The sequence below is a fragment of the Crinia signifera genome, chromosome 11 (genome assembly GCF_055691185.1).
Source record: "Crinia signifera chromosome 11, ASM5569118v1, whole genome shotgun sequence".
NCBI lineage: Eukaryota > Metazoa > Chordata > Amphibia > Anura > Myobatrachidae > Crinia > Crinia signifera.
Window position 1 is genome coordinate 41,353,843 of NC_139227.1, and position 24,508 is coordinate 41,378,350.

At 46.5% G+C, this 24,508-nt stretch overlaps 1 long non-coding RNA gene across 2 annotated transcripts in view; it reads right to left on the reverse strand.

Moving 5' to 3' along the window:
* The window catches only part of LOC146045783 (uncharacterized), a 246,726-nt gene extending 222,507 nt beyond the window's left edge, over window positions 1-24,219 (reverse strand). The window contains exons 1-3 of one of the 2 annotated variants that reach the window (XR_014465600.1): window positions 24,037-24,219; window positions 14,510-14,587; window positions 12,176-12,700 (exon numbers count right to left, since the gene is read on the reverse strand). This is a non-coding gene — a long non-coding RNA (uncharacterized LOC146045783). Of the gene's footprint in view, window positions 1-12,175; window positions 12,701-14,509; window positions 14,588-24,036 lie in introns of those variants that run through there. The other variant, XR_014465599.1, reaches the window with a different exon arrangement.
* Between the last annotated feature and the right edge of the window lie 289 nt (window positions 24,220-24,508).

The window sequence follows — 24,508 nt, forward strand, 5'->3', positions numbered from 1 at the left end:
TCAGCAATCATATTGCTCAGTGTCCCATTTTCATCAGCGACCAGAGATGGTCGCTGATGAAAATGTCACACTGCCGGGAGAAGAGGCAGGGGAAGTCGCTGGACGGAGGAGCATGCTCCTCCGACCAGCGACCATTAGGGGGCTGAAAACAGGAGCGCACACCCGGCGATTTATCGCCAGTGCACACTCCAATCGCTGGCAATATGGTCGCTCAGCGACCATATTGCCAGCGATTTATGCCCGTGTGTACGCACCTGTACAGTATTAATACTGAAGAACCATTCATCCTCAAATTCTAATAATATGGGGGCCAGAGTAGCCAGAATACAGAGGACAGCGGAGCTAACAGGCTCTTCACAGTAAGTGGCCATTAAAAAACAACAGAGGGTGAAGAGAGGGGACATAGAGGAGCTTACAGTGTGATGTGAAGTTGCAGTGATCTCCTCTCATCTCCATACAGTACAACCCATAAAGAGGGCTGCTGGGGGGAGCATGGCTTGAGCATCAGTGACTGCCCCACTGCAACCCCCCCCCCCCCCTCGGGTGATCGCCCCCCCCCCGGCCCCAGAGCCGGCCCTAGGCAAAATTTTGGATGGAGCCCCCAGGAAAACACAAAAACATATTAGCCACAACAGGAAAAAAATACTGACTTACTGACCACCAACAGGGGAAAAAGAAATCATTGGACCCCACAAAAAAATAAAAAAAATAAAAGACATTGGCCCAAAAAACTATTTTACACATTAGTGGCTCCAATAGGGAAAAGGCCCATTAAACATTGCCCCCCACATAAGCCGGCGGTGACCCGGGGGAAGCGCTGGAAGCGCCGTCGGAAGGGGACGCGTGCGCCTCTCGTGCGCGCGAGTCCCCATCTTGCTAAACAGATGGCGCTGGTGGGGGATGGCGGCTGGCGTCGCCATCACCTGCAAAGATGGGACCTGCCCCATCTGTATGTGTGTGTGTGTGTGTGTGTGTGTGTGTGTGTGTGTGTAGAGCGAGAGAGAGAGGGAGCCAGGGAGAGTGTGAGAGGGAGGGATAGAGTGTGAGACAGAGGGAGAGAGTGGATGTGAGGGAGAGAGTGAGCGTGAGAGGGAGAAAGTCTTGAGAGAGAAAGTGCAAGATTAGGAGAGAGCGTGTGTCTCACATACACTACCTCACTAACAAGGAGTGTGTGTGTGAGAGAGAGAGAGTGTTAGAAAGAGTGTGGGTGTGAGATAGAGGGAGAGAGTGTGAGAGGGATAGAGGAGAATCTGAGAGCGAGAGTGTCGGTGTGAAATATAGGGAAACAGTGGGTGTGAGAGAGAGTGAGAGGATTAGAGGAGAGTGGGTGTGAGATAGAGGGAGAGTGTGAGAGGGTTACAGGCAGGGCTATTTTTCAGCAGGCTCCAGCAGGAACTGAGGCCCTTAATCTAGTTCACTCTTTCTGACAAAATATTTCTTAGATGGACAAAACCATGTGCACTGCAGGTGAGGCAGGTGTTACTTGTGCTCAGAAAATTAGATTTGGGTGGGGTTTTACACCTGCCTCACCTGCAGTGCACATGGTTTTGTCCATCTAAGAAATATTTTGTCAGAAAGAGTGAACTAGAATAAGGGCCTCAGTTCCTGATGGAGCCTGCTGAAAAATAGCCCTGGTTACAGGAGAGTGTGTGAGAGAGAGTGTGGGTGTGAGATAGAGGGAGAGTGTGAGAGGGTTACAGGAGAGTGTGTGTGAGAGAAAGAGGGAGGAACCTAGACAGCTGCTGTATGTAGTAAGATGGATGCTCACCTTGGAGGGACCAGTCTCACCCTGCACACACCAATAACCATGGAGGATCCAGGAGGCCTGTGCTGCACCAATTTTAATTCTTCAGCTGATTTTTTTTACACCTAAATTAAATTAGAAAGGTGGAACAGTTGTCAGAGCTGGGTTGAGGAGGAAAGCTCATGGGCACGGAACCCCCACTCTGAGAGGCCCCCACCCGTTGCTGCAGTTTGAGAAACTGCTACAGGCACAGTGCCAGAGTAAGGGTACGGCTTCCAGGAACGGCCACCACTACCCCTAACTCTGCAGTGCCCGGCCTCTTTTTATCTGGCCGGGGCAATGGGGACTCTGGAACATTCAGATGACAAATATTTGCAATGACAGTGGGGTAATTCAGTAGAATTATGTGGCTTTCTGGGCAGCGGAAGACTCTGCATTCGCCTGGGAGTCTCTCCACAGGATGCAAGAGGATATTACAGTACACACTGCCATTACATACCGCACATCCCCCCATATTACACCCCGTATACACACCACTATGATACATTACACACATCCACCCCCATATTACATTCAATACTCACATTATTATATTACATTATATACACATCCCCCCAGCCAGTTGCATACACGCATCAATGTATTACATTACACAGAGAGCCCCCCCCACACATTATATACAGCCCCAAGCACACACATCACTGTATTACATCACAGTTCCCCCCCACACACACACACACTATATACAGCCCCAAGCACACACATCACTGCATTACATCACAGAGTCCACCCACACACACACACACACACATTATATACAGCAGGGCCGTAACTAGGGGGGGGCTGGGGGGTCACGCGCACCGGGCACTGGAGGGGGGCGCTGTCAGGTCCAGGGACAGCCAGCGGTGGTCCGGTGACAGGCAGCGGGGTTCCGGGTAGCCGCTGTAGCGGCAGTTTGACTCTGTCCGTGTCTCCTACTAGCGCAGCGGCGGGAAGCGCTGATGACTTTGAAAATACTTTCCGGACGCTGAATCAGCGTCCGGCAAGTCTTTTCAAAGTCATCAGCGCTACCCGCTGCAGCGCTAGTAGGAGAGACGGACGGAGTCAAGCTGCCGCTACAGCGACTACACCAGTCCCCGGGACCCCGCTGCCTGACCCCGGACCCCCGCTGGCTGCACACAGGAGGTATGCATGTTGTCAGCGGGGAGGGGGGGTCTCCAGCGATGTTGTCAGCGGGGGGGGGGGGGGGGGGTCTCAGCCCCAAGCACACACATCACTGTATTACATCACAGAGTCCCCCCCCACACACACATTATATACAGCCCCAAGCACACACATCACTGTATTACATCACAGAGTCGTCCCCCCCACACACACATTATATACAGACCCAGCACACACACCACTGTATTACATTACAGAGTCCCCCCACATATTATATACAGCCCCCAGCACATGCATCAGTGTATTACATTACAGAGCCCCCCCCCCCCCCCCACACACACACACATAATGTACAGCCCCAGCACACACATCACTGTATTATATTACACAAATTATATACAGCCCCTGACTCCCCCAGGATACACAGCACTCACCACAGGAAGAAGAGCTGCAGAGCAGTTGCTGGCCTCACGGAGCTCAGTCAGTGGTGGGCGGGGCTTGCTTCCAGGAAGTAGCAGACAGAGCCCTGACCCCTGGCTGACAGCTCTAGTCTCTGCTCCCTCTGCTCTCCCGATGTACAGCCACAGACTGACTTCCTGTCAGCACGGAGCAGCTCGGGCTGCCCTCTGGAAGTGCGGCTGAGCTGACTTAACTAAACTGAGACTCCCCCCTGCCCCGCGCTGGCTAACTCTCTCTCTACACACTGCCCAGCTAGGCAGCATGTTGCGGAGGAGGAGGGGCCCTGCAGTGGACAGCGCCGCACGAAGTCGGAGAGAGCCGCCCTCAGATAGTGTAGAGGGCGGGAGGAGGCGGGGCCACTAGCTCTGACTGCCGCCACCCACCTCCAGTGACGCCGTCTGCCGCTGAGCGGCTGAGCATCCTGTCATCACTATAGTTGAGGTCAGTGTGCGCATGCGGCGGCGGAGGCGGCCTCACTACTGTCGGCCTCCCGGGAAAGTTCCCGGTAGATTATATGGCCAATCCGCCCCTGACTACAACGGTCCGATCACTCTGCCACAGGACAGCGTTTGCTGAAAGGAAACCCAACAACTGGAATTCTGCGCAAAAGCCTTTTTCTCTCTAGATACTTAGCTTGCCAACAGGGCCATGGATGCACTCAGCATCACAGCAGTCAGGACGCCGGCGTTCATAATACAGACATTGGCATCCCAACTACCGCCAGGAGAACGGCGCAGGAATCCCGACATCATGCCTCGATGTTGAATGGGCACTCGCATCAGCCCAGGGAAGGGGGGGTGGGGAAGGTTTAGGTAGTAGAGGTTAAGGCAGGGGTTCCCAATCTTTTTTGATTCACGGCACCCTAGAAAATCAGACTTTTTTTCACGGCACCCCTAGGTCAATTTTTTTTAATTTTGATTGGGTTTATATGCGATTCTTAGTGGCAGTTATGTGGTAAAGGGCAGGATTTGCTTCTGTTGGTACACATTCTATGATTGCCAACTACCAGCACTGGTTTTGCTCATAAATAATTAACCACTAATAATTTGAGTTGGTCCTAGACCACCAAGCCGTGGCACCCCTACATGTGTCCTGAGGCACCCCAGGGAGCCACGGCACACAGTTTGGGAACCACTGGGTTAAGGATTAGGCTGTAGAAAGCAAGGGTTAGGGTTGGGGTGAGGGCAAATATACTTACCTGACCCGTGTCAAGATTCCCCCCATCAGGATGCCTGCATTGGTATTCTGACCACCAGTTATCAGTGTGTATACCAATAAAACATCCCACAAGGACTTACCAGGCAGATAAGTAGGAGAGGACAGTACAAACAATGTAATGGTTAGCCTAACTGCCTCACAGCACTGAGGTCATGTATTTGACTCCCATCATGGCCCTGTGTGGAGTTTATATGTTCTTCCCAGGCTTGCGTGGGTTAACTCTGGGTACTCAGTTTCCTCCCACAATCCAAATATATACTGGTAGGTTAATTTTCTCCCAACAAAATTACCACTAGCCTGAATATGTATGTATAGTATACTGTGTAAGAGATGGGTTGGGAGGAGGTATTTAATCTTTGAAGGACATGCAAGAGACTGAAGTACACAACAAAACAGGGGAAATGTTGGCGGAGGAAGCGAAAGTTGGTTAAAGAGAGGTCAGGATCTTGGTAGAAGCAGATCTAAGAGGTTGAATGTGAAAGGAGGTCATGCAAGTAAGAGGTGGAGGTTGCCGTTTAGAGCTACATAGACTAGTTGTGGCATGTACGGGAAGAGAAGAAGACAGAAGTGAGGCTGAATGATTGGGTAGATATTAGAACATTCAAATAGCTGTGGTTGGCAAAAAAGAAAAAGAGGGCAGTGGGTAAGTTGGAAGTAGTAACTGGTTGTGGAGGAAGTCAGCATTAGAGACGGATTCCCTGAACTAGTGCACAGAAGCTCGTTCAGAGGTTGGAAATCCTACAACTGAGGTGGGACATGCCAAGCGTTGTGTGAAGGCAGCATAAGCTGCCATGCTATGGGCTGAAGAAAGTGTATTATTGCAGGAGGAGATGACCAGAAGAGATCGAAGAGAAGATGACAAGAGTTTTGAGATAACCTGAGCGCATTAATTAATGTCCATCATAGCGGATTGGTGGAACCAAAGAAGAAAGCAATCTAAGAACGTTCTGCGATGGCAGAGGTTATGGGATTGTCCATGGGGATGTTTAGATTAAAGTATGAGTGTAGGCACTAGATTATAGCGGGGCAAGCATCAGAGTTGTGCTTTAGAGTATCTGGGAGACTGAACCAAAGAGGGGCGAGGATGTGACCATGTTCCTGAGGACGTAAGAGAAGGGGGAGATGCGGATAAGTCTAGAGGTGGTTGGGAACCGGATGAGGAATAAAGAGTTAGTAAGTATATTATTACGCTCAGAAATATCTCATCTACAAACAGAGCTTCTACAACTTAAGTGACGATATACACAAAAAGGAGCCTGAAAATCACCCCGTGTATCACTATGATAAATTCTTAGAACACGAGCAATATTTGCTCATCCGAACTATTCCCTTCTGTTGTGGCTTCAGGATTCAGTCACCAAATAAGCATGTGGTTCCCTCACATATTTCTGTCATGCTGTGATAGGCAAAAATGAACTCTATCAGCAATATATTAAATTGTAATCATACCCCCTTACCATGGCGAGTTACCAGAAGGAAGAACACGTCATGGGTTAGTGAACACTAGATTTATAGGATGCGAGAGCGGTATTACTCCAGATCTTGCCATCTCTTATTGGTCGCTGGATTTGCTCAATAAAGAGTGAAATAAAAGACCCTGAAGTTTTATAAAGAGACATAGATTTTACACATTTATATATATATATATATATAAAAGGATCACCAATATCCTCTCCACGGTGTTTGTTTTATGGTGCCTGGTGATCAGTTTTATCTTGAGTATTTCATCAATGCTTAGAATATACAACAGATACTCTGTCATTGGATGACCTACAGAAGAGGATAGGTACGGCACCATACAGAGATTCTGTTTGATATTAAAAAGTAAATTAATAAAGTATTTTAGACAACCCCCTTTATTGCAGAGGGGTGACTTTGTTCCTGAACAGCATCTTATGCAGGATTACCAGGCACATATATATATAAAACAAAACACACAGATAATTTAATTCCTTAACCTTCCTTAAGCATCTACTAGCATCCAGTTGAAGACAGCGGATCATCGCATGATTAATAGTACTGACCGCTGCCTGCATTTCTCAGGCTAATGACACATACACTAAAGCCATTGATTTGTATGAATAGCCTCCGCTGTCCATTTATCACAATTTAATGTTAGGGTTTGTAATGCAGAAGAAAAAAAAAAAAAAAAGAGGAAAAAAAACATTCGTACAGGAAGAGGACCCACAGGCCTTTCTGTTAAGTTGCCATGAATCATTTGTTACCTTTAAATATATGGACTGGGTTTTTTTTCCTGTCTTACACCGGACGGACGCCACGGAAGGTCACAGTGTTTTGCAGTTCATTACGACAATTAAAAATACCCCTGATGGAATCGTGCAAAGATCAGTCTTTGAATATTGTTGTGGGTTTGTATTTGTTGTTTTTTTTTGTCCATTTGACCTTGTTTGTCGTAGTGTATAAAAGGTATATATTTAATCTAAAGAGGTGGCATTGAGCTCTGTATGCGATACATTAAGTGGTCACCTTGTTCATCTGCTACTGTTCAGAATTATGAGTATCTGTCAACAGGTCAGTACAGTGTGTGTGTGTGTGTTTTAGATTTTTAGGTGCAATAGGCTGATATAGTCCAAAATGTCAACCATTTTTCAACCTTTTGACCCCGTCGACCTTAAACACAGTTGACCTTTTGACCCTGTCGACCATATGGGATCAAACTCATGAGTATCTATTTTATGTAGATCTAATCGACCAAACCCACTTAAGTCTTTGGGCAGTATTCAATGAGGCCAATTCGCCATGTTTCATGGCGAATTTGTGCTATTTTCACTTTGGAAGGTGATTTTTTTGTGTCAGAAAGTGAATCACCCTATTCAACGTACACTTTTCGCCGTCTGCAAACAGTGAATGACGGACAATTTGCTGTCTGATAGTCCCGCAATTCGCTGTGGTTCTTCAATGGGTTTTTCTATGTGATTCGCCGTGAGTGTATTCAATGAGTAGATGGCAAATTGCTTTCTAAGTTATTTTCGCTGTGTGTCACCGTGTAGCAATCGCCATCTTTTCATGGTGAAGTGGAATGTAAACTTTTAAAATAATGTTTTTTTTTTTTTTGTTTTTTTTTTTTAATTGGTGTAAAAAAAAAAAAATCAGGAATTTTATACTGTGAAGGGGCATGTTATTTTTATTCATGTGCTTACAGCACATCTCTTATACATTTAGCCAGATCTGTCACTCATCCCCTGTGTATATAACGTTCCCGCCCAGCGGGATACACAAAACCGCCCGCTAGGGAAAAGACCAGTGTTCTACTCACCCCACCCCCTTGACATCACCTCGCCCCGCCCAGCCAGGGCTAAAGTACACAACCAACATCCACCATTTATCCACAGCAACCATTACTCCCACACCTCGCCCCTCTACCAGCACCCCCCAGCCCAGACCCCCCCTCCCGCGTTTCACGGGACGCCTCCCTCCCGCCATTCGTGGCACCCCTGTGCCCCCCCTCTCGCGATTCGCGGCACCCCCGTGCCCCCCCTCCCACGGTTTGCGGACCCAAGCCCCCTCCCACGATTCACGTCATCCCCCGCGGACCCCCTCCCGCGATTTGCGGCCTCCCGCGATCCCCCCTCCCTTCATGTCACCCCCCCTCCTATGATTCGCCGCGCCCCCCTCCCGCGATTTGCGAACCCCAGCCCCCTCCCCCGATTCACGGCACCCCCTCCTGCGATTTGCGCCCTCCGCGACCCCCCCTCCCGCGATTCGCACCCCCCTCACGCAATTCTAGCCCCCCCTGCAATTCGTCCCCCCCCTCCCGCGATTCACGGCACCCCCCGCCCACGATTTTCTGACCGCCTCCCGCGATTCACGGACCCCCACGGCACCTCCCGCGATTCACAGACCCCCATCCCGCTGCCCCCCATGACCCCCCTTCCAGCGATTCATTACCCCCCTGCGCCCCCCCTCCCGCGATTCGCGGAACCCCGCACCCCCCCTGCTCCCCCTCTCCCGCAATTCACTGACCCCCACAACCCCCCTTCCGCAATTTGCAGACCCCCCTTCCTGTGATTCAAGCGGGACCCCCTCCCGCTAATCGCAGATCCCCACACCCTCCCGCAATTTGCAGACCCCCTGACCCCCGCGACCCTGCTCCCGCATTTCACATATCCCCATGAGAATGGGGGATCCTGTACCGCCACAAGCAGGTGCCGCCCCTAGGTGGGAAACTTGGCCCTAGCTGCCGCGCTGCAGGTTCCCCCACTGCCAGAAGTGTCCCCACGGTCCTCTGCACCAGCACCACAACTTTTATCAATGTCTTGCCCACATACCACTATTACACAGCCTCCTGCTCTCATGCACCCTCACTTCCTCCGAGTGGGAGGAGACGCTCACCCACTGTCGGGAGCTGCATACTGTCCCCCACCCTATTCCAGTTCTAGGGATGCCCATCGACCATCAATGATTTCAAATCATCGATGGTTTATGGCCGATGTTGAATACTTTTGCCATCGCTGTGGGAGGACCAGATGGTTTCCCTACATCAATTGCAAAGGAGAACCGATCAAGTTTAAAAATTTTTTAAGGTGCCGGGACACGGAGCATAGCTGATAATGTGTGCGGCCCCCAGCCCCCCCTTAATTGTACTTACCTAGAGTCCGGGTGACTGGTCCTAGTGCTGCCGCTCCGCCTGCATGCTCAGCCTCAGAGCAGAATAACTTCCTGTATCTGCTCGGAGTCAGAGCAGCAACAGGCAGCCTTGCGATTGGCTGCCTGTTGCTAGGCTACCGCAGTAGACCAGTCCCGGCCCGGAATGACATGCAGGCAGGGTGCTGCTGCTGCATCCATTCCTGTATGCCCCGGTGGCGACCGAGACAACAAGCTGCTGCTGCTGCCTGCCACTCTGGAAGCCGCTGGTGCTGCCGCCCTGGACCACTACACAGGCAGCCATGAGTGACACCTGCGATCCCCGCTTACACTCCTTTCCCCACATACGGCGCGCCACGCACATGTTAAAAAAAAATAATACGTTTAAATGTCATGCCGGGCAGACGGCGGCAGCGGGCCCCTTTAACCTCTTGGGCCCCGGTGCAGTGCACCGGCGGTAGTTCCGCCCCTGAGCTAATCCTAAACAGGATTCGCTGCACAGCGCGATTTTGCTCATTGAATACTGCCCTCTGAGTGCCAACATTTCTGTGAGCGAAGTGCAAAATATCCGCTAAAAATGCCAGCATTGCCCACATTTGTTATATAAAGACTTTACAACAGTCGACACTCGGAACATTGAATTCCGACTGTCGAGTTACTGTCGGATGAAACGAAAAGGCGCCCTTGATTGAGTACACTCCAAAGAATTAAAACCTCCCTAGATCAGCTTTTCGAGCAGGAAGAGGGGGCGCAGATGCATGCAGCTAGAAATATCAGCGCACGTTGTGTTCAACCTCACATAACATATCTACCGTATATACTCAAGTATAAGTCGACCCGAATATAAGCAGAGGCACCTAATTTTCAACAAAAAAACTGGGAAAACTTATTGACTCAAGTGGGACCCTCACTCGAGCATAAGCCGAGGGGGGTTTTTTCAGCATAAAAAACGGTCTGAAAAAGTAGGCTTATACTCGAGTATATATGGTACATGGTGCAACTGCGCCAAACTCTACATCACTCCCAAAGCCAAGATCTGACTGGTTGTTCTATAGTTAGTGTAGACATCATTAAACAATTAATATATACTGTACATAGTAAAGGACCTTCTACATCTGTTAGTGTTTTTTATTTGCATATATTATGTTCTTCACTAAAAACGTTACTAAGTAACGTAATGGGTACATGTACGTAAGACTCATCGAGAAGCCCTCTTGTATTGTTTGCCAAGTTGGGTTTCATTAGAAATGGAAAAGCACGCACACCGAGGTTTGTATAGATCAGTGGGGTGGAACTTCTAAGGAAATTTAGTATTGCCCCATTGCTCGGATTTGGGTGCAAGGATAAGTATAATTGTTTTCCCAGAGCTTGACCTGCTTCTACCATGCAAAGCCGTGAGCAGCACCACTTGTATGTAAGGGGCATGGTGGCTAAAGGACGCACCCTCACATTTCAAGATAACAAACTCCTTGTCGCAAAAGGTACAAGTGAGATTAAGCACATGATAAGTGCAGTGAAAAGTTACAGACCGCTTGTGGCACAGGCTCTGCTAATTCCACTTTCAGACCGGGATTAGGACGCGCGTCAGTCACAGGAGCGATTTGGCATTTCGGTCTGAATGCTCCGAGTCCGACCGGGTTATTGCTGGGTTGGTGACGTCACACAGGGCGGGGCTGAGTGGTGGCGCATCATCTGGGGGGCGGGGGATGTGGCAGATCTTGAAGCTGACAGTGCTGCCTCCTCCATACTATGAAAGGGACCTGGATCGCTCGACCCAGGTTACCAGTTCACACTGCACCCTGACTCAGGTCAGAGCTGTGTTCAACCCTGGTCCCTTCGTGTCCCAGTCTGACACTGGGTATTGCAGCTGATAGGAGCATCACCTCAGGAGCCAAGCACTGCACATGTCACTGACTTTTTTTGTTACTTTTTAAATATATATCACAATTACTAAATAAACCCATGTGCATGACACATTAAATTGAATCCTAAAAATACTATAGCTACAGAAAACATAATTAATAGATGTAAAAAAATTTATTTGCTACAATAAAATTAGGGTATAGTGCAATATATTGCTGTGTGACGGCTCTGACCACTGCAAGTAGCTGCGCAATTTCCTTAGTTTCAGAGTCATGCACCGTCAGCTGTCAAAGTTGTTAGCGGATCGGGCGATGTCCTCCTCATGGCAGCAAACCTATGCCTTCTCCTGTAAACCAGAAAGTGCCGGTCTAATGACACTGTTGGTACAGTGGTGACCAGCAGGGGTCCCAGGGGACGCAGCCAGCAGCACCCATGTAAGGGAAGCCAGGTGTCACATAAGAGGTTGTAGGTAGAGATGGGTCATTCGCAATTACAATGCATTTGCCTGATCTCAGCACTGCCACCTGTGGCAGCTGAGATGTACAAACTCAGGAGACTGAGTACAGAGCTGCAACTGCAAGTAAAAGAAAGAATAACAAGGCTGCTGCTGCTAGGGATGGCCATCGGTGCAGATGCCATCGATGGTTGCCATCAATGGCGGTTCTGCACCTAAGCCATCGATCAGTGTTTAACTTGGTCATGTATCGATTATTCGTTCAGCTCACGGTTTAAAAAAAAAAAAAAAAACAGTAAAAAAAATGGCAATAAATGATTGTAAAACAAATTATGCTTCGTTAATATCAAATTACCCCTTCTTTCATAGTGAACTGATGAGCCGTGTAAAAGATCCGTATCGTTTAAAGGACAGCTCTCATTAGTGACCCGTTTTGCCCACCTCTAGTTGGAGGTCCAGAGCAGCATGATGCATCAACCAGAATATTAAATGCTAGATGTCTTACACCAGGCATGTCCAACGTTGGCCCTCCAGATGTGAAACACATCCCAGCATGCTTTGCCACAGTTTTGCCATTAGAGAATGCTAAAACTATTGCAAAGCATTCTGGGATGTGTAGTTTCAAAACATCTGGAGGGCCAACGTTGGACATGCCTGTCTTACACCTTTTAGATGATCTCCCAGCATCCTCCTCTTCATCCTCACATACCGAAGGCCGAGCTCTTGTTGCGCCTTGGCAAGGAGGCTCCGTCACTTTCTAGAATAACATATTTTGTTGTGGTTCATAAACCACTTCTCCCGCTGTGATGGGACCTATTCATGCAGGATTTTACTTGGCTGCGGCACCTGTCACATTGCCACTGGTGGCATTTCAGACTGGGCACTGCCTTGTAAAACCTGTGGCGTACAGAGATCTTCATGCCAGTCAGGTAGATTATCTTGTTCATGATGTTCAAATACACAGGCCCGTGCTCACCAGAGCTGCTGCGTTGCATGGATCATCTCCTGCAGGAGGGTCTCCGCTAGGTCTCTGTGGGACTGCTGCCTCAGGAGGGGCCTGTTGAGCTTGATGTTGCAGGGCCCGTCGGTATAACGGCTCGGGTACAGGCAGAGACCGGCGCATTTCTTCAGCTTGCCACTCCATGCTACTATAACTCCCTGAAGTTTCCCTCTGGAGATTTTGCTGTTAAACTCTGTAAAGAGTTGCTGTATATTAGGGTTGAGGTCTATGGACTTCCAAGCTTCAACAATTAAAGACATATAGCCACTGAAAACGTCATCATCTTCAGTAAAATAACAATCCATACGTTCATCACTGGCATTCTCCATCTTCATTCACTTGCCTAACCGCAGTGCGCGTGTCACAAAGGCCGGCTGTATGATGCCTGTGCCAGTCACATGACTGATGCTTGGAATGTTAAAGGGATAGGTGCAATAAGATCACTCCTATTCAGATTAAGGATGTTTCACATCAGTGGTTAGGTCCTGGACAGGAATTAGCGAATGGGCTTTTTGTCTGTTTTTTTAAAATATATTTAACATGTTTTAGAAATTAAAAAAAGGTAAACAAGAAGGATGATACAAAGTAGAAAACCCAATCACAGCGGCAACCAGCAGTAAAGCCACTTTGTAACATATTTTAGAAAGCTCGATGCAATTGAGGGTTACATGCTCTTTGCCCGGGGGGGGGGGGGGGTGTTAAATGCTAGTTGAATAGGGGGAGGTACATTTTTATTGCAGGGAGGATCGGCGCTGCGCAGAGACCCTGAGCCCCTCCAAAGATGGCCACCATTGCAAAGGAGACAGCCGTAAGAGGAGTACTTCTATAGTGTCTTCTCTGTGGTAGTGGCCATTTTTGGAGGGCATTGGGTCTCTATAATGCTGTCAAAGACTCAGCGCCTCTGCGGCACCACTCCCTCCCACCGTTATAGTGCTGTGGCAAGAACATGTTAATAATGTGTTAACAATAGATATATATATATATATATATATATATATATATATATATATATATATATATACACACACACATATATATATATATATATATATATATATATATATATATATATATATATACACACACACACACATACTGTATATACACATACACACACCCTACCAATATATATCACACTAGCTGCAAAGGGGTTAAACAGCTAATCTTTGTCAGTTTTAATTGGGGGTTTTAGCAAACAGAAATTGAGTAGTTGTGTAACTCTGAGTGTATTTGCATATTGGATGGGCAGAATACCATTATTATATGTTGTATCTTCTTGACAAGTTAATTTATTATACAGCTATTGCAGAGACAATGACTTCACAACACTCTGCAACACAGCAGTTTAACAAAGTTTATATCTGCAATTACACATTTATTAGTGGATTCTCAGAGAAGGCTGCCTTGTACGATTTACAGTGATCATAGGTTGAACATGGACTTTGTTCTGTGGTTCTGAAGGTCTTCCTATGATCCCTATTTGGGTATTTGTTGTGGATACGACAATAGACTGTTTACATTGATCAAATTCTGATCCCTATTGCTTAATGACCATGTTAGCCTTATAACGTTAGTACATACCAAGTATAAAGGCCCTTATTCTGGTTCACTCGCAAAGGCAAATTCCTTCTCTTATGGACAAAACCATGTGCACTGCAGGTGGGGCAGATGTAACATGTGCAGGTAGAATTAGATTTGGGTGGGGTTTTACTTTAAAATTAGATCTATATTGCAGTGTAAAAATAAAGCAGTAAGTATTTACCCTGCACAGAAACAAAATAACTCACCCAAATGTAACTCTCTCTGCACAAGTTTCATCTGCCCCACCTGCAGTGCACATGGTTTTGTCCATTTGAGAAGGAATTTTCCTTTGCGAGTGAACCAGAATAAGGGCCTAAGTGCTGTGTTTTAGCCCAAGCTTTAGAAACAATGAATGGTATGCTATATTAACATGCCATTATAATGCGCTTCTTAATTGACCTATACTGTATATTGCACTTACTAGATATTTGGATCAGTCATAGGTGTGAATGTTCTTCGAGGTTCACATGTGTGCAAAAGATACAGATACAGGGATGACCTAAATATGAAAAGTGAAAAAGGTTTAGATGTGTATTGGCAACAATAATTCTGCTATGTACTGTATGTACTGCAACTGAAATTGATACTTTGAACAACAACCAAAAAACATCCTGTTGAAGACTCAGAAACGCACTACTGTACTTTGCAAAGAAGAACTTAGCAACATCTGCCACCATGGAAACAGGGTAGTCCAAAGATTGTTTAAACAGTCTCAAATATTACTGAGTAGTGGCAGTTATTTGCAACTTAGCGAATGGTGTAAACAGTGCATCTCTAAAAGGGGAATACAAACGGGGCACTATTTCGAAGGAATCTAACTAATAAACACTGACCCCGACACCTGGCGATTATAGATTTATCCAGCATGCTGCATATGAATCACCGGGCGATAGTGACACAAGGGGCTACGCATCTCTATTGCTATTGCCCCTACACACAGAGATATTTAGGATAATTTTCTGAGTGATGTCGTTTAAGTAACATCGCTCAGAAAATGCCCGGGAATTGCTATGTGTGTAGGCCCCATTAGTCTTCAACAGTAAATTTCATGCATAACATTTATTTATCATTCACTCAGTAATAAAATGAAAACTTAACAACAACTCCTCATCAACTTTAACCCTTTCAGGCTCAACAGCCCTAGCGCTAAAAGCAGGTCCAATGGTGAGCCACTTTAAAATAAGAACATTAACATTGTTCAACATTCAATGTAGACCATTTTTTTTATTTAAAAAATAAAATAAGGTACTCTTTACCTAGCACGGCGCCCACGATTTTGATCGTGGGCATCGCAGGTAAAAAAATCGCGGGCATCGCGGACATTGAATGCACTAAAAATCGGGTGCGACGCGACCGACGCAATGCCCGCGATTTCCCATAGGGAACAATGTTAAATGTCTCAATTGACCCGATTTTCATGTTCAATGCCTCAATTGACCCGATTTTCCCATAGGAAACAATGTTAAATGGCCCACAGAGGCCAAATAGCCACCCTGAAGTGTGAAATGGCCCCCACGATCAACGTCAACCCGAAGCGTGGCGAGCGCAGCGAGCCCGCGAGGGGCGGCGGTACGCGTCCTACGACCTTTTCATACCCCCCACTATCCACGTCGGCGTGGAGTTGAGAATAGAATAGTGTGGCGAGCGGACGCGGATACCTGTGAAGCCCGCGAAGGGACGCGTTTACCTGTGAAGGTATCCGTGTCCGCTCGCCACGCTTCGGGCTCGGTGGTGTGGCATGGGATCCCGACAGTCATTAGCCCGACGTCGGGATCCCGACTGCCCGGACTCAGACAGCATGGCGAGCGCAAAAAAGCCCCTTGCGGGCTCGCTGCGCTCAACAAAGCTGCACCTATTCTATTGTTCCTCTATGGGGGTCATGGACCCCCACGAGGGAAAATAGCGGGTGGCCGTCTGCGTTTTGACAGTCAGGATCCCGACGTCAGGTAAATGACTGTCGGGATCCCGACTGTCGCGAACGCTTCCGACACCCGTTCTACGCTTCAGGGAGACGAGTGGGGGCTGCAGGTGGTGCAGGGGATTACGATGGAATGGGGCGCGCCCTTCCGTCAGCTGGTGCGAGGTGGAGATTGTATCGCCAGGAGCAGCTCCATTGAGAGCTGCTCCATCTGTATGCCCACTCACAGACGAACTCCTGCACCTCCGACTTCATGTACCCAAATACATATACCCCTTTGTGTTTCCAACCTACCCTGAAAAAAAGGAGAGTGATGCGAAAAGAGAATAAGGAGCACATTTACTAAAGCTTCCAGAAATAAAGAGAGATGATGTTGCCTATAGCAACCAATTAGATTTGGTCTATCATTTTCTAGGATGCAATGGAGAAATTATAGAATCTTAATGGTTGCTATGGGCAACATCACCTATTTTCATTTTTAGAAATGTTAGTAAATTTACTCTCAAGTATCATTGGCGAGTCATTAATTGAGAAGTCTGTCTGTATTGTTAATTATTTCAATTGTTGGGGGTAGAACGATGTCTTGAATTTGGTAATGAAACATCCTGCTACTTGGCTGGTGCTTTAATCACTCCTCTAGGTTTTCGGGTACGCAATGCTAGCCGGTGATATGGGATTAAAGTAACATTGGTCATTTGATTTATAGGGGTGAAGACTTTTCCAATGTTTCTGTACTTCTAACACAAAAGGTGAAACACCCTATTACTAACCTCAACTATAAACACAAAAAAAGGACATAAAAATGATATTACATATACTGAAAGGTAAATAATAACTTGCACACACTTTTTACCAATACTTCTTTAGGAATCAATTATTTAATTTGATGCATCAGTAAATGATTTCCAGGCACTCAGCCAAAATATCCACTTAAAGCTAAACTCCCAGGTAGGACGAGTCCCCAGGGCTGCTCCATTCAGCAACTTTCCTGGGGAACCATAAGCCTGGACAGAGACGGTATGCGGCCCCTGGGTCAACAATGTCTAGTTCGACATTCACTAGGTCGACAGTGACTAGGTCGATACCTAAGAATAGTCAACATACCCTAGGTGGACATTGACAGAAGGTCAACACAAGCTTAAGGTCGACATGAATAAGGTTTTTTTATTTTTACTCTTTACTATCCGTGTGGTCATAAAGTGAGAATATAAAAGTAAGCCGAGCGCAGCGAGGACGCGGTATGTCGACATATATAACAAAAACTCATGTTAACCTTATTCATGTCGACCATGCCCAGATGTTGACCTGAAACTTTGTTGACCTTCTGTCAGTGTCGACCTTGAGTATGTTGACCATCTATACTAGTAATGGCTAACCTTGACACGCCAGCTGTTGTTGAACTACACATCCCAGCATGCCCTGCTACAGTTTTACTATTTGGCCATACTAAAACTGATGCAGGGCATGCTGGGATGCTGGAGTGTCAAGGTTAGCCATCACTGATCTATGCCGTAACCGTCAGAGTCTAGGGGCTGTGTGATGCAGAAAAGGAAGTATGACCCTGCAAACCAATCACAGAAAACAAACACAAAATCTATATAAAGCTCTGGATTGAACATATAAATATGGGTTCTCCTGGACCAGAAGTAGATTCTTGGGAAGAACTGTTTCAGCATGCAGTTCCATGGCATCACTAAAGGGAAAGTACTTATTCAATGTAATATGGCTGTGTAATTGGGAAAGCGGTACTTATGTAGTATCTGGGCTGCCGATTTCTAAATCGGGTCGGATCGGGAGATCGCATCGCATCGCATGCGACCATGCGATGCGATGCGATGCGATGACCCGATTTTTCCATAGGAATCAATGTTAAAATGGACTGAGTCCATTTTAACATGGAATTCAATGGGAAAAATGGGTCCTTTTCATACCCCTACTATCCAAGTGGGCATGGAGTTGGATATAAACCTGTGGCGAGCGTAGCGAGCCACCGAGCCCGAAGCGTGGCGAGCGAAGCGAGCCCCGCGAGGGGACGAATACCGTCCCCTCGCGGGGCTCGCTTCGCTCGCCACGCTTCGGGCTCGGTGGCTCGCTACGCTCGCCACAGGTTTATATCCAACTCCATGCCCACTTGGATAGTAGGGGTATGAAAAGGACCCATTTTTCCATAGGAATCATTTTAACATTGATTCCTATGGAAAAATCGGGTCATCGCATCCGATATCGCATCCGATATCGGATGCGATGCGATATCGCATCGCATCGCATCTGATTGTATGCCTTAACTTAAGGCATACAATCAAAAAATCGGCAGCCCAGATACTACATAAGTACCGGGAAAGCTTATTTAAGCATTTGCAGACTTTTATATCTTGCATATGAGTTACTAAATGCATAATAAGAGCTTCTGCGGAGGGACTTAAATACATGGTATTGTGTATTTGGGAAGTTCTGGGCAGTCTGAGTGACATTAATTAGCTATAATCTAAAGAGCTCGGAATTTGGAATCCGAAACTGCTCTTGGAGGTCTGAAAATTGTAATCATTTTTCAAAATGTAGAAGGTGTCTAATCTGCAGAAAGGTGTTCACCAGTGGCAAGATCTACAAAACGGTTTGTCGGTTGCACCCCAGAGATAAGAACAACTGTGTTACGGTCTATTAGGAAGGGTCCTCAGAACAGATCATCGGAGAAACAGTGGATTCCAGAAGGGCATGGTCATGATTTCTCGTTGGTTTGGTGGGTTCTCCAACATTATTTGGACTTGTGCTTGCAGGAGCGAGCATAGCTGTGGCGGTCTAACAAGACCACAGTCTCCACCGAATTCACAGAGGGATGTGGGCTTCTGTGCAGGTAGGCATGCAGGTTGCAAGCCCTCATATTGGGCCAACTGGTGCCAAGAGTGATCAACAAGTTGAGCATGGTGAATGAACTGATGATAGGCCAGGCGGATCACTAGAGTAAAAGAGCAAACTAGACCGGATTAAAACAAAACAGAGCAGGAGTCTGAGCCAAAGAGTCAAGGATAAGTCATGGTGAAAAGGACAAATATATATATAGACAAGATGGATATTGGAAAATCAGGAGATGCTGGAACAGAGTTGGTAAGCCTAATACTCTGACAACAAACCATGTGCCAAAGCAGGTTTGAATAATCTAAGGTAGATTTACATTATTCCAATTACACATGTCCCTTTAAATCAGATTCAAAGGCAAGTGCTTGCCCTGTGCAGCAGCGGTAAATTAGCATAAAGAGTAGTCGGAAGAGGAACAGCTCTCCAGACCCTAAACTGGGTAAGGGACTACTGGTTTCAATGCCGCTTATTACAGTCTGTTGGGATTAAAGGGTTTATTCTCAGTACTAACCTATTGGTCAAGATGCGTTCCTTCAGAAATTCTAGAAAACTCTGCCTAGGTCAGGCATGTCCAAACTGTGGCCTTCCAGCTGTTGTGAAACTACACATCCCAGCATGCCTTTGGCATAGTTTTAGCATGCCCTAATAGAAAATCTGTGGCAAGGCATGATGGGACCAGTTTCACAGCTGGAGGGCCACAGTTGGACATGCCTGGCCTAGGTTAAAGTTAGAAGGTATGTCTCTACCAATCCACGAAAGATGATAACCGTGGGTAAGATCAACCAATGGGCCGAATTAGGAGTCTTCCCCAAGTGCTAATGTGTCCCTACCTACCAAACAGAAGTATGTCTAAGTCAGGTGGTTCTCAAAGTTTCTCTCCACCTTTCAAATGGGCATATTGTGGACAAGTACCCCAAGTTACTCAGAATTCTGGGTCGTGTGTATGCCAAGGTGTGTCAAACTGTGACCCTCCAGCTGTTGTAAAACTACACATCCCAGCATGCCTTGTCATAGTTTTAGAATTCCCTAATAGCAAAACTATGGCAAGGCATGATGGTAGTTTCAGAACAGCCATCATAGTTTGGCTATGCCTGATGTAAAGGCTCTGGAGCAGCAGTTGTTACAAAGGGCTGAGATGATATGTATTTTGCCATATCCATCTAGGTGGCGATAGTGAGTCCCTGTTTCTGTGTAGTAATGTAGGGCTCCGCCCACACAGGTAAGAAAAATATGGGTGTGCCCACACCTACGAGCTGCTCCAACAGCCCAAGTGGGGTTGTTGCAGCCGATTGAGAACTCCCGGTGGAGACAATCCAAGTGGTAAATGCATAAATGTTACAGCACAAACATTTGCAGCATTGCAGTTTCACAATGAAAGCCTGATTGCAGAATAAATATGAGCAGAGTGGCCCTCTGGACTCGGGGTAGTTGGATTTCACGAGACAGCAGACAAAACTTCAGGTGGTCAGCGATGCAGCGACTAATTTCTCTTTTTTTATTCTTTTCTCTCCAGTGATGTTCAGTAACTGGGAATATGAACACCATCTCAATTAACAGAGTACCTTCAGGGCCCTTCTCAGCCAACTATCCTAGCACACTCGTCCATACTGTCATCAGCACCTAATCAACTAATGATGGCTGAAAATGAGGAAGGCCAATCCCAATAAATCCGAGGGATAGTAATTTTTCTCTTTTAATGCCCTTCTCCCTCCTTCCTTCCTTCTTCCTACGGCACATTGCAGTAAATTAATGTCACTGTGGTTATTACAGCACCGCTTCGATGGCAAGTATTCAAGCAACGATCCTCGAATATTTTATCTGAGCATTTATTTGTTCATAAAATAAAATGGGATTTATAACAGTACTCTGCGTTTTTTGAGGGCTGCATGTGCGGCTCCTTATCTTCAGCACCGAGATATAAGGATCTTTCCAAGAGGCTGGGGAAACAAATATATTATAAACAACAGAGGATGGGGGGGGGGGGGGGGGACACAGAGACGCAGGATGCGCCCAGTGAGAAATGTCAATAATACGACTTGGAAAGTCTCTGACAATGCAAAGAACAGATCCAGTGTCAACTAAAGTGACAAACGCTTGTGTGCGTTATAGAAAAGTCTTAAAAAGGGGCGTAGACAACGTAGCTGTAATCACTAATTATATATATATTATTTTTTTATTAACCCTTAAAGTGCCAAGTGAATTTGTCAAATAGGTGTGAAAATAGGGAAGCAAACCTTTAGTATTCATCATAATATCCTGTGATGTTAAGCTTATATAGGAAATCTGATCTTTTTTTTTCACTACTTTTTTTATTTGAATTTATATAACAAATGTGAGCGCCGCTGGGATTTTTAATGGATATTTTGAACACTTCTCACAGAGATGTTGGCACTCAAAGGGTTAAAGTCTTTGCAGGAATAATAAAAGCTATGAACCGCTGGTTGCTGGCGGAGTCCTGCCGTTCTGTGTGGTAACAGATAACGGTTCAGACGTACAAGTGATAACGAATCGTAAAATGCTAACTGCTTAATGATAAGTGCGGCGCTCTGCCGTGATGTGCACTGAGCTGTTTGGAGACACCCGCCTGGCTAAATCAAACGCTACATTATAATTCATTGATTCTAAAGCCAATCATTTGATATTTTGACTGCCGGCTTCAGAATATTCATATTTCCAACTGCATGTAAATTTCAGGGAGCCATTAAAATCTCAGAGCTCTGTAATTATGCTGCTCCTCAGATATGGATGTGGCTCGGGTAGATTACGATTGAGGAAGTGTCTCTAGGGACAGCCGCCGGACCAGCATTGGAGACCCTCCCCACTTCTCCCGGTGATGTTGTGTCACCCCCTTTGACAGTGTCTTGTGATTGAGGTGGAAGGTGCAGGAGAGCGAATGTATTTAGAGAGCGATATAAAAAGGCTTAAGAAAGGGTGTAAAGCATATGCGGAGATACCTCTATACCCTCTGCAACATTCATACACAGGAAGATAATGTGCCCCACTTAGCTTTGGAATACCCAGGGATAGCCAGCCAGATACAATTTCAGGGGCTGAATTTTTAATGCCCTCTGACCTGTAAAAGGGCAGCATGTGACCCTAATCCTCAGTAGTAAGGTCATACAGTGAATGAAAGAGATAGAAAACTATCTGTAATAACATACTGTATCAGCATTTTAAACAGCAAATCTGGAACACCAGGAGGAGGAGAACATAAGAGAAGGCTCGGAGGTCTGGATGCAGCCCTAGGGGTCGCCAGTTGCCAATCACTAAGTGAAAGGTTGCACATTTGTTCTAGATTAAGATAGGGTGCGATGCACGGGCACATTACATTTTTTTTTTTGGGGGGGGGGGGGGGGGGGGGCATTTAGTGAAAATTGTAGCAGCTATTGCAAAGAGCACATAAGTACTGGTGCACAGACCTCTAAATCTACCACATGCATCCCGCCTCACTGACAGCGGCCCATCTCCGCCTAACTGACAGCGGCCCATCCCCGCCGACAGCAGAACATACTGACAGCGGCACATATCCGCCTCGCTGACAGCGGAACATACCCGCCTCGCTGACAGCAGAACATACCCGCCTCGCTGACAGCGGAACATACCCGCCTCGCTGACAGCGGAACATACTTACAGCGGAACATACCCGCCTCGCTGACAGCGGAACATACCTGCCTCGCTGACAGCAGAACATACTGACAGCGGCACATCCCCGCCTCACTGACAGCGGCACATCCCCACCTCACTGACAGCGGCACATCCCCACCTCACTGACAGCGGCACATCCCCACCTCACTGACAGCGGCACATCCCCGCCTCACTGACAGCGGCACATCCCCGCCTCACTGACAGCGGCACATCCCCGCCTCACTGACAGCGGCACATCCCCGCCTCACTGACAGCGGCACATCCCCGCCTCACTGACAACAGGAAAATGTAAAAAAATGACTACATAACTTTAATGACCCGACAGCTATCCTCTGCATGGATGATTGCTACAGTGACTATCGGGCGATGTCACCGCCCCGGCATTGCATTCCAATGATAAATGCGCCCCCATCTCCTCAGCAAACTTGAAAAGGACTATTTTATCCTCCTATTCTAGATCAGGCTCACCCTATATTGCCATAAAAGGGACCATTTTATAGGGACTAGGTGAAAACCAGACTGGACAGACCTGGAGCAGACAGGCTCTATTAATAAAAGTCTGCCATTCCGTCGGGTGCATGTGACAGCTGTCACCATGGACATGAGGAAAGAAAGATTACAGCCTCCCTGTATGGTCCGGACCACTTTTTTTTGCCATAGCAATGTAAACAAACAGGATGTGCTGCTGTTAACACATCCTGTTTACATTGGTATGGTAAATGTTATGTGAATGGCGATTACATCACTTCCTTGCACTTGGAAACTCTCTCTTCTTCCCTGCACAGAGAATCCTACATGTGGGACCCAGCCTCTGATGTAATTTCCGATGCGACTGGTCCCCGGTGGTGGGACAGGTGAGCCCCAGGGTAAAGTTGATTGCATGCATCATGACACACAGATGAGAGGTGTGGACATTAATGTTTCCTAATTGGCTGCTATTTTCTGAATATTGAACTGAATTATCTGAAATATATTGATCTTTACATTATGTAGGTGTCCTGCACTGGGTTTTCATCAATTCGGTTTTGATAACCTGTGGATGTGATATATATATATATATATATATATATATATATATATATATATATATATATATATATATATATATATATGAGACTGGCAATCTTGAAAATATAATAGCTGAGGTTTTGTGTAGACAGAACTGTTTATGCACCCCCATTGAATATCAGATTGTTATTGCGCTTGAGCTGTATACAGTATATACATATAAGTATATACAACAAAGTATAATAATAAAATAACAGTAATAAACCAAAACAATAATAAATAACAACCATTATATTCTAATAATAATAAAAACAATAATAATATGAAATGTAAAGCTAGGCTGTGGCCATTAGGGCAGAGGAACAATGCAGAGGAACAATACAAATAGGAAGTGAATAAGAAGCTGGCCGAATAAGAAGCTAACTTCAGCCTCGTAACAATACATGAAAATATAACAGTAATGAAAGCAGAACATGAGCCCCTGCCAGGATGGAACACACTGACCACCATACTACACAATGTACCTGCCGCAAACCGTGAGGAGGCCGTCTTCACCACCTGCTTGGCACCAATCACCTGGCCGCGCTTATTTTAGGTGCAGTGAAATGTATAAACTCGGTCGGACCTGGTTCTCGCCCGCAGCATCCTGGGAGATGTAGTTCGAATACCTGACATCTACAGTATTCGGTAACGTCCCGCCAGCAGGACTGGAGCTCCCAGAACGCATTGCACACTAATCACGTGGCTCTTATCATCCAATCACCTGCGAGCTCTCCCTGTACACCCTGGAGGATCTTTATTTGCACATGTGAGTATTATTATATAAAGCAGCACACATGGGTGTATGTAATTGGGAGCACTGCCAACACTGTATAATATTGGGTGGGTGGAGGGGACCTCAGAGTAATGATGTAACATACCTCCTAACATGACCCTCTCCAGGAGGGACACAATGCTCTATTCTGGACTTCCCTCTTAATTTAGGATTACCATCAC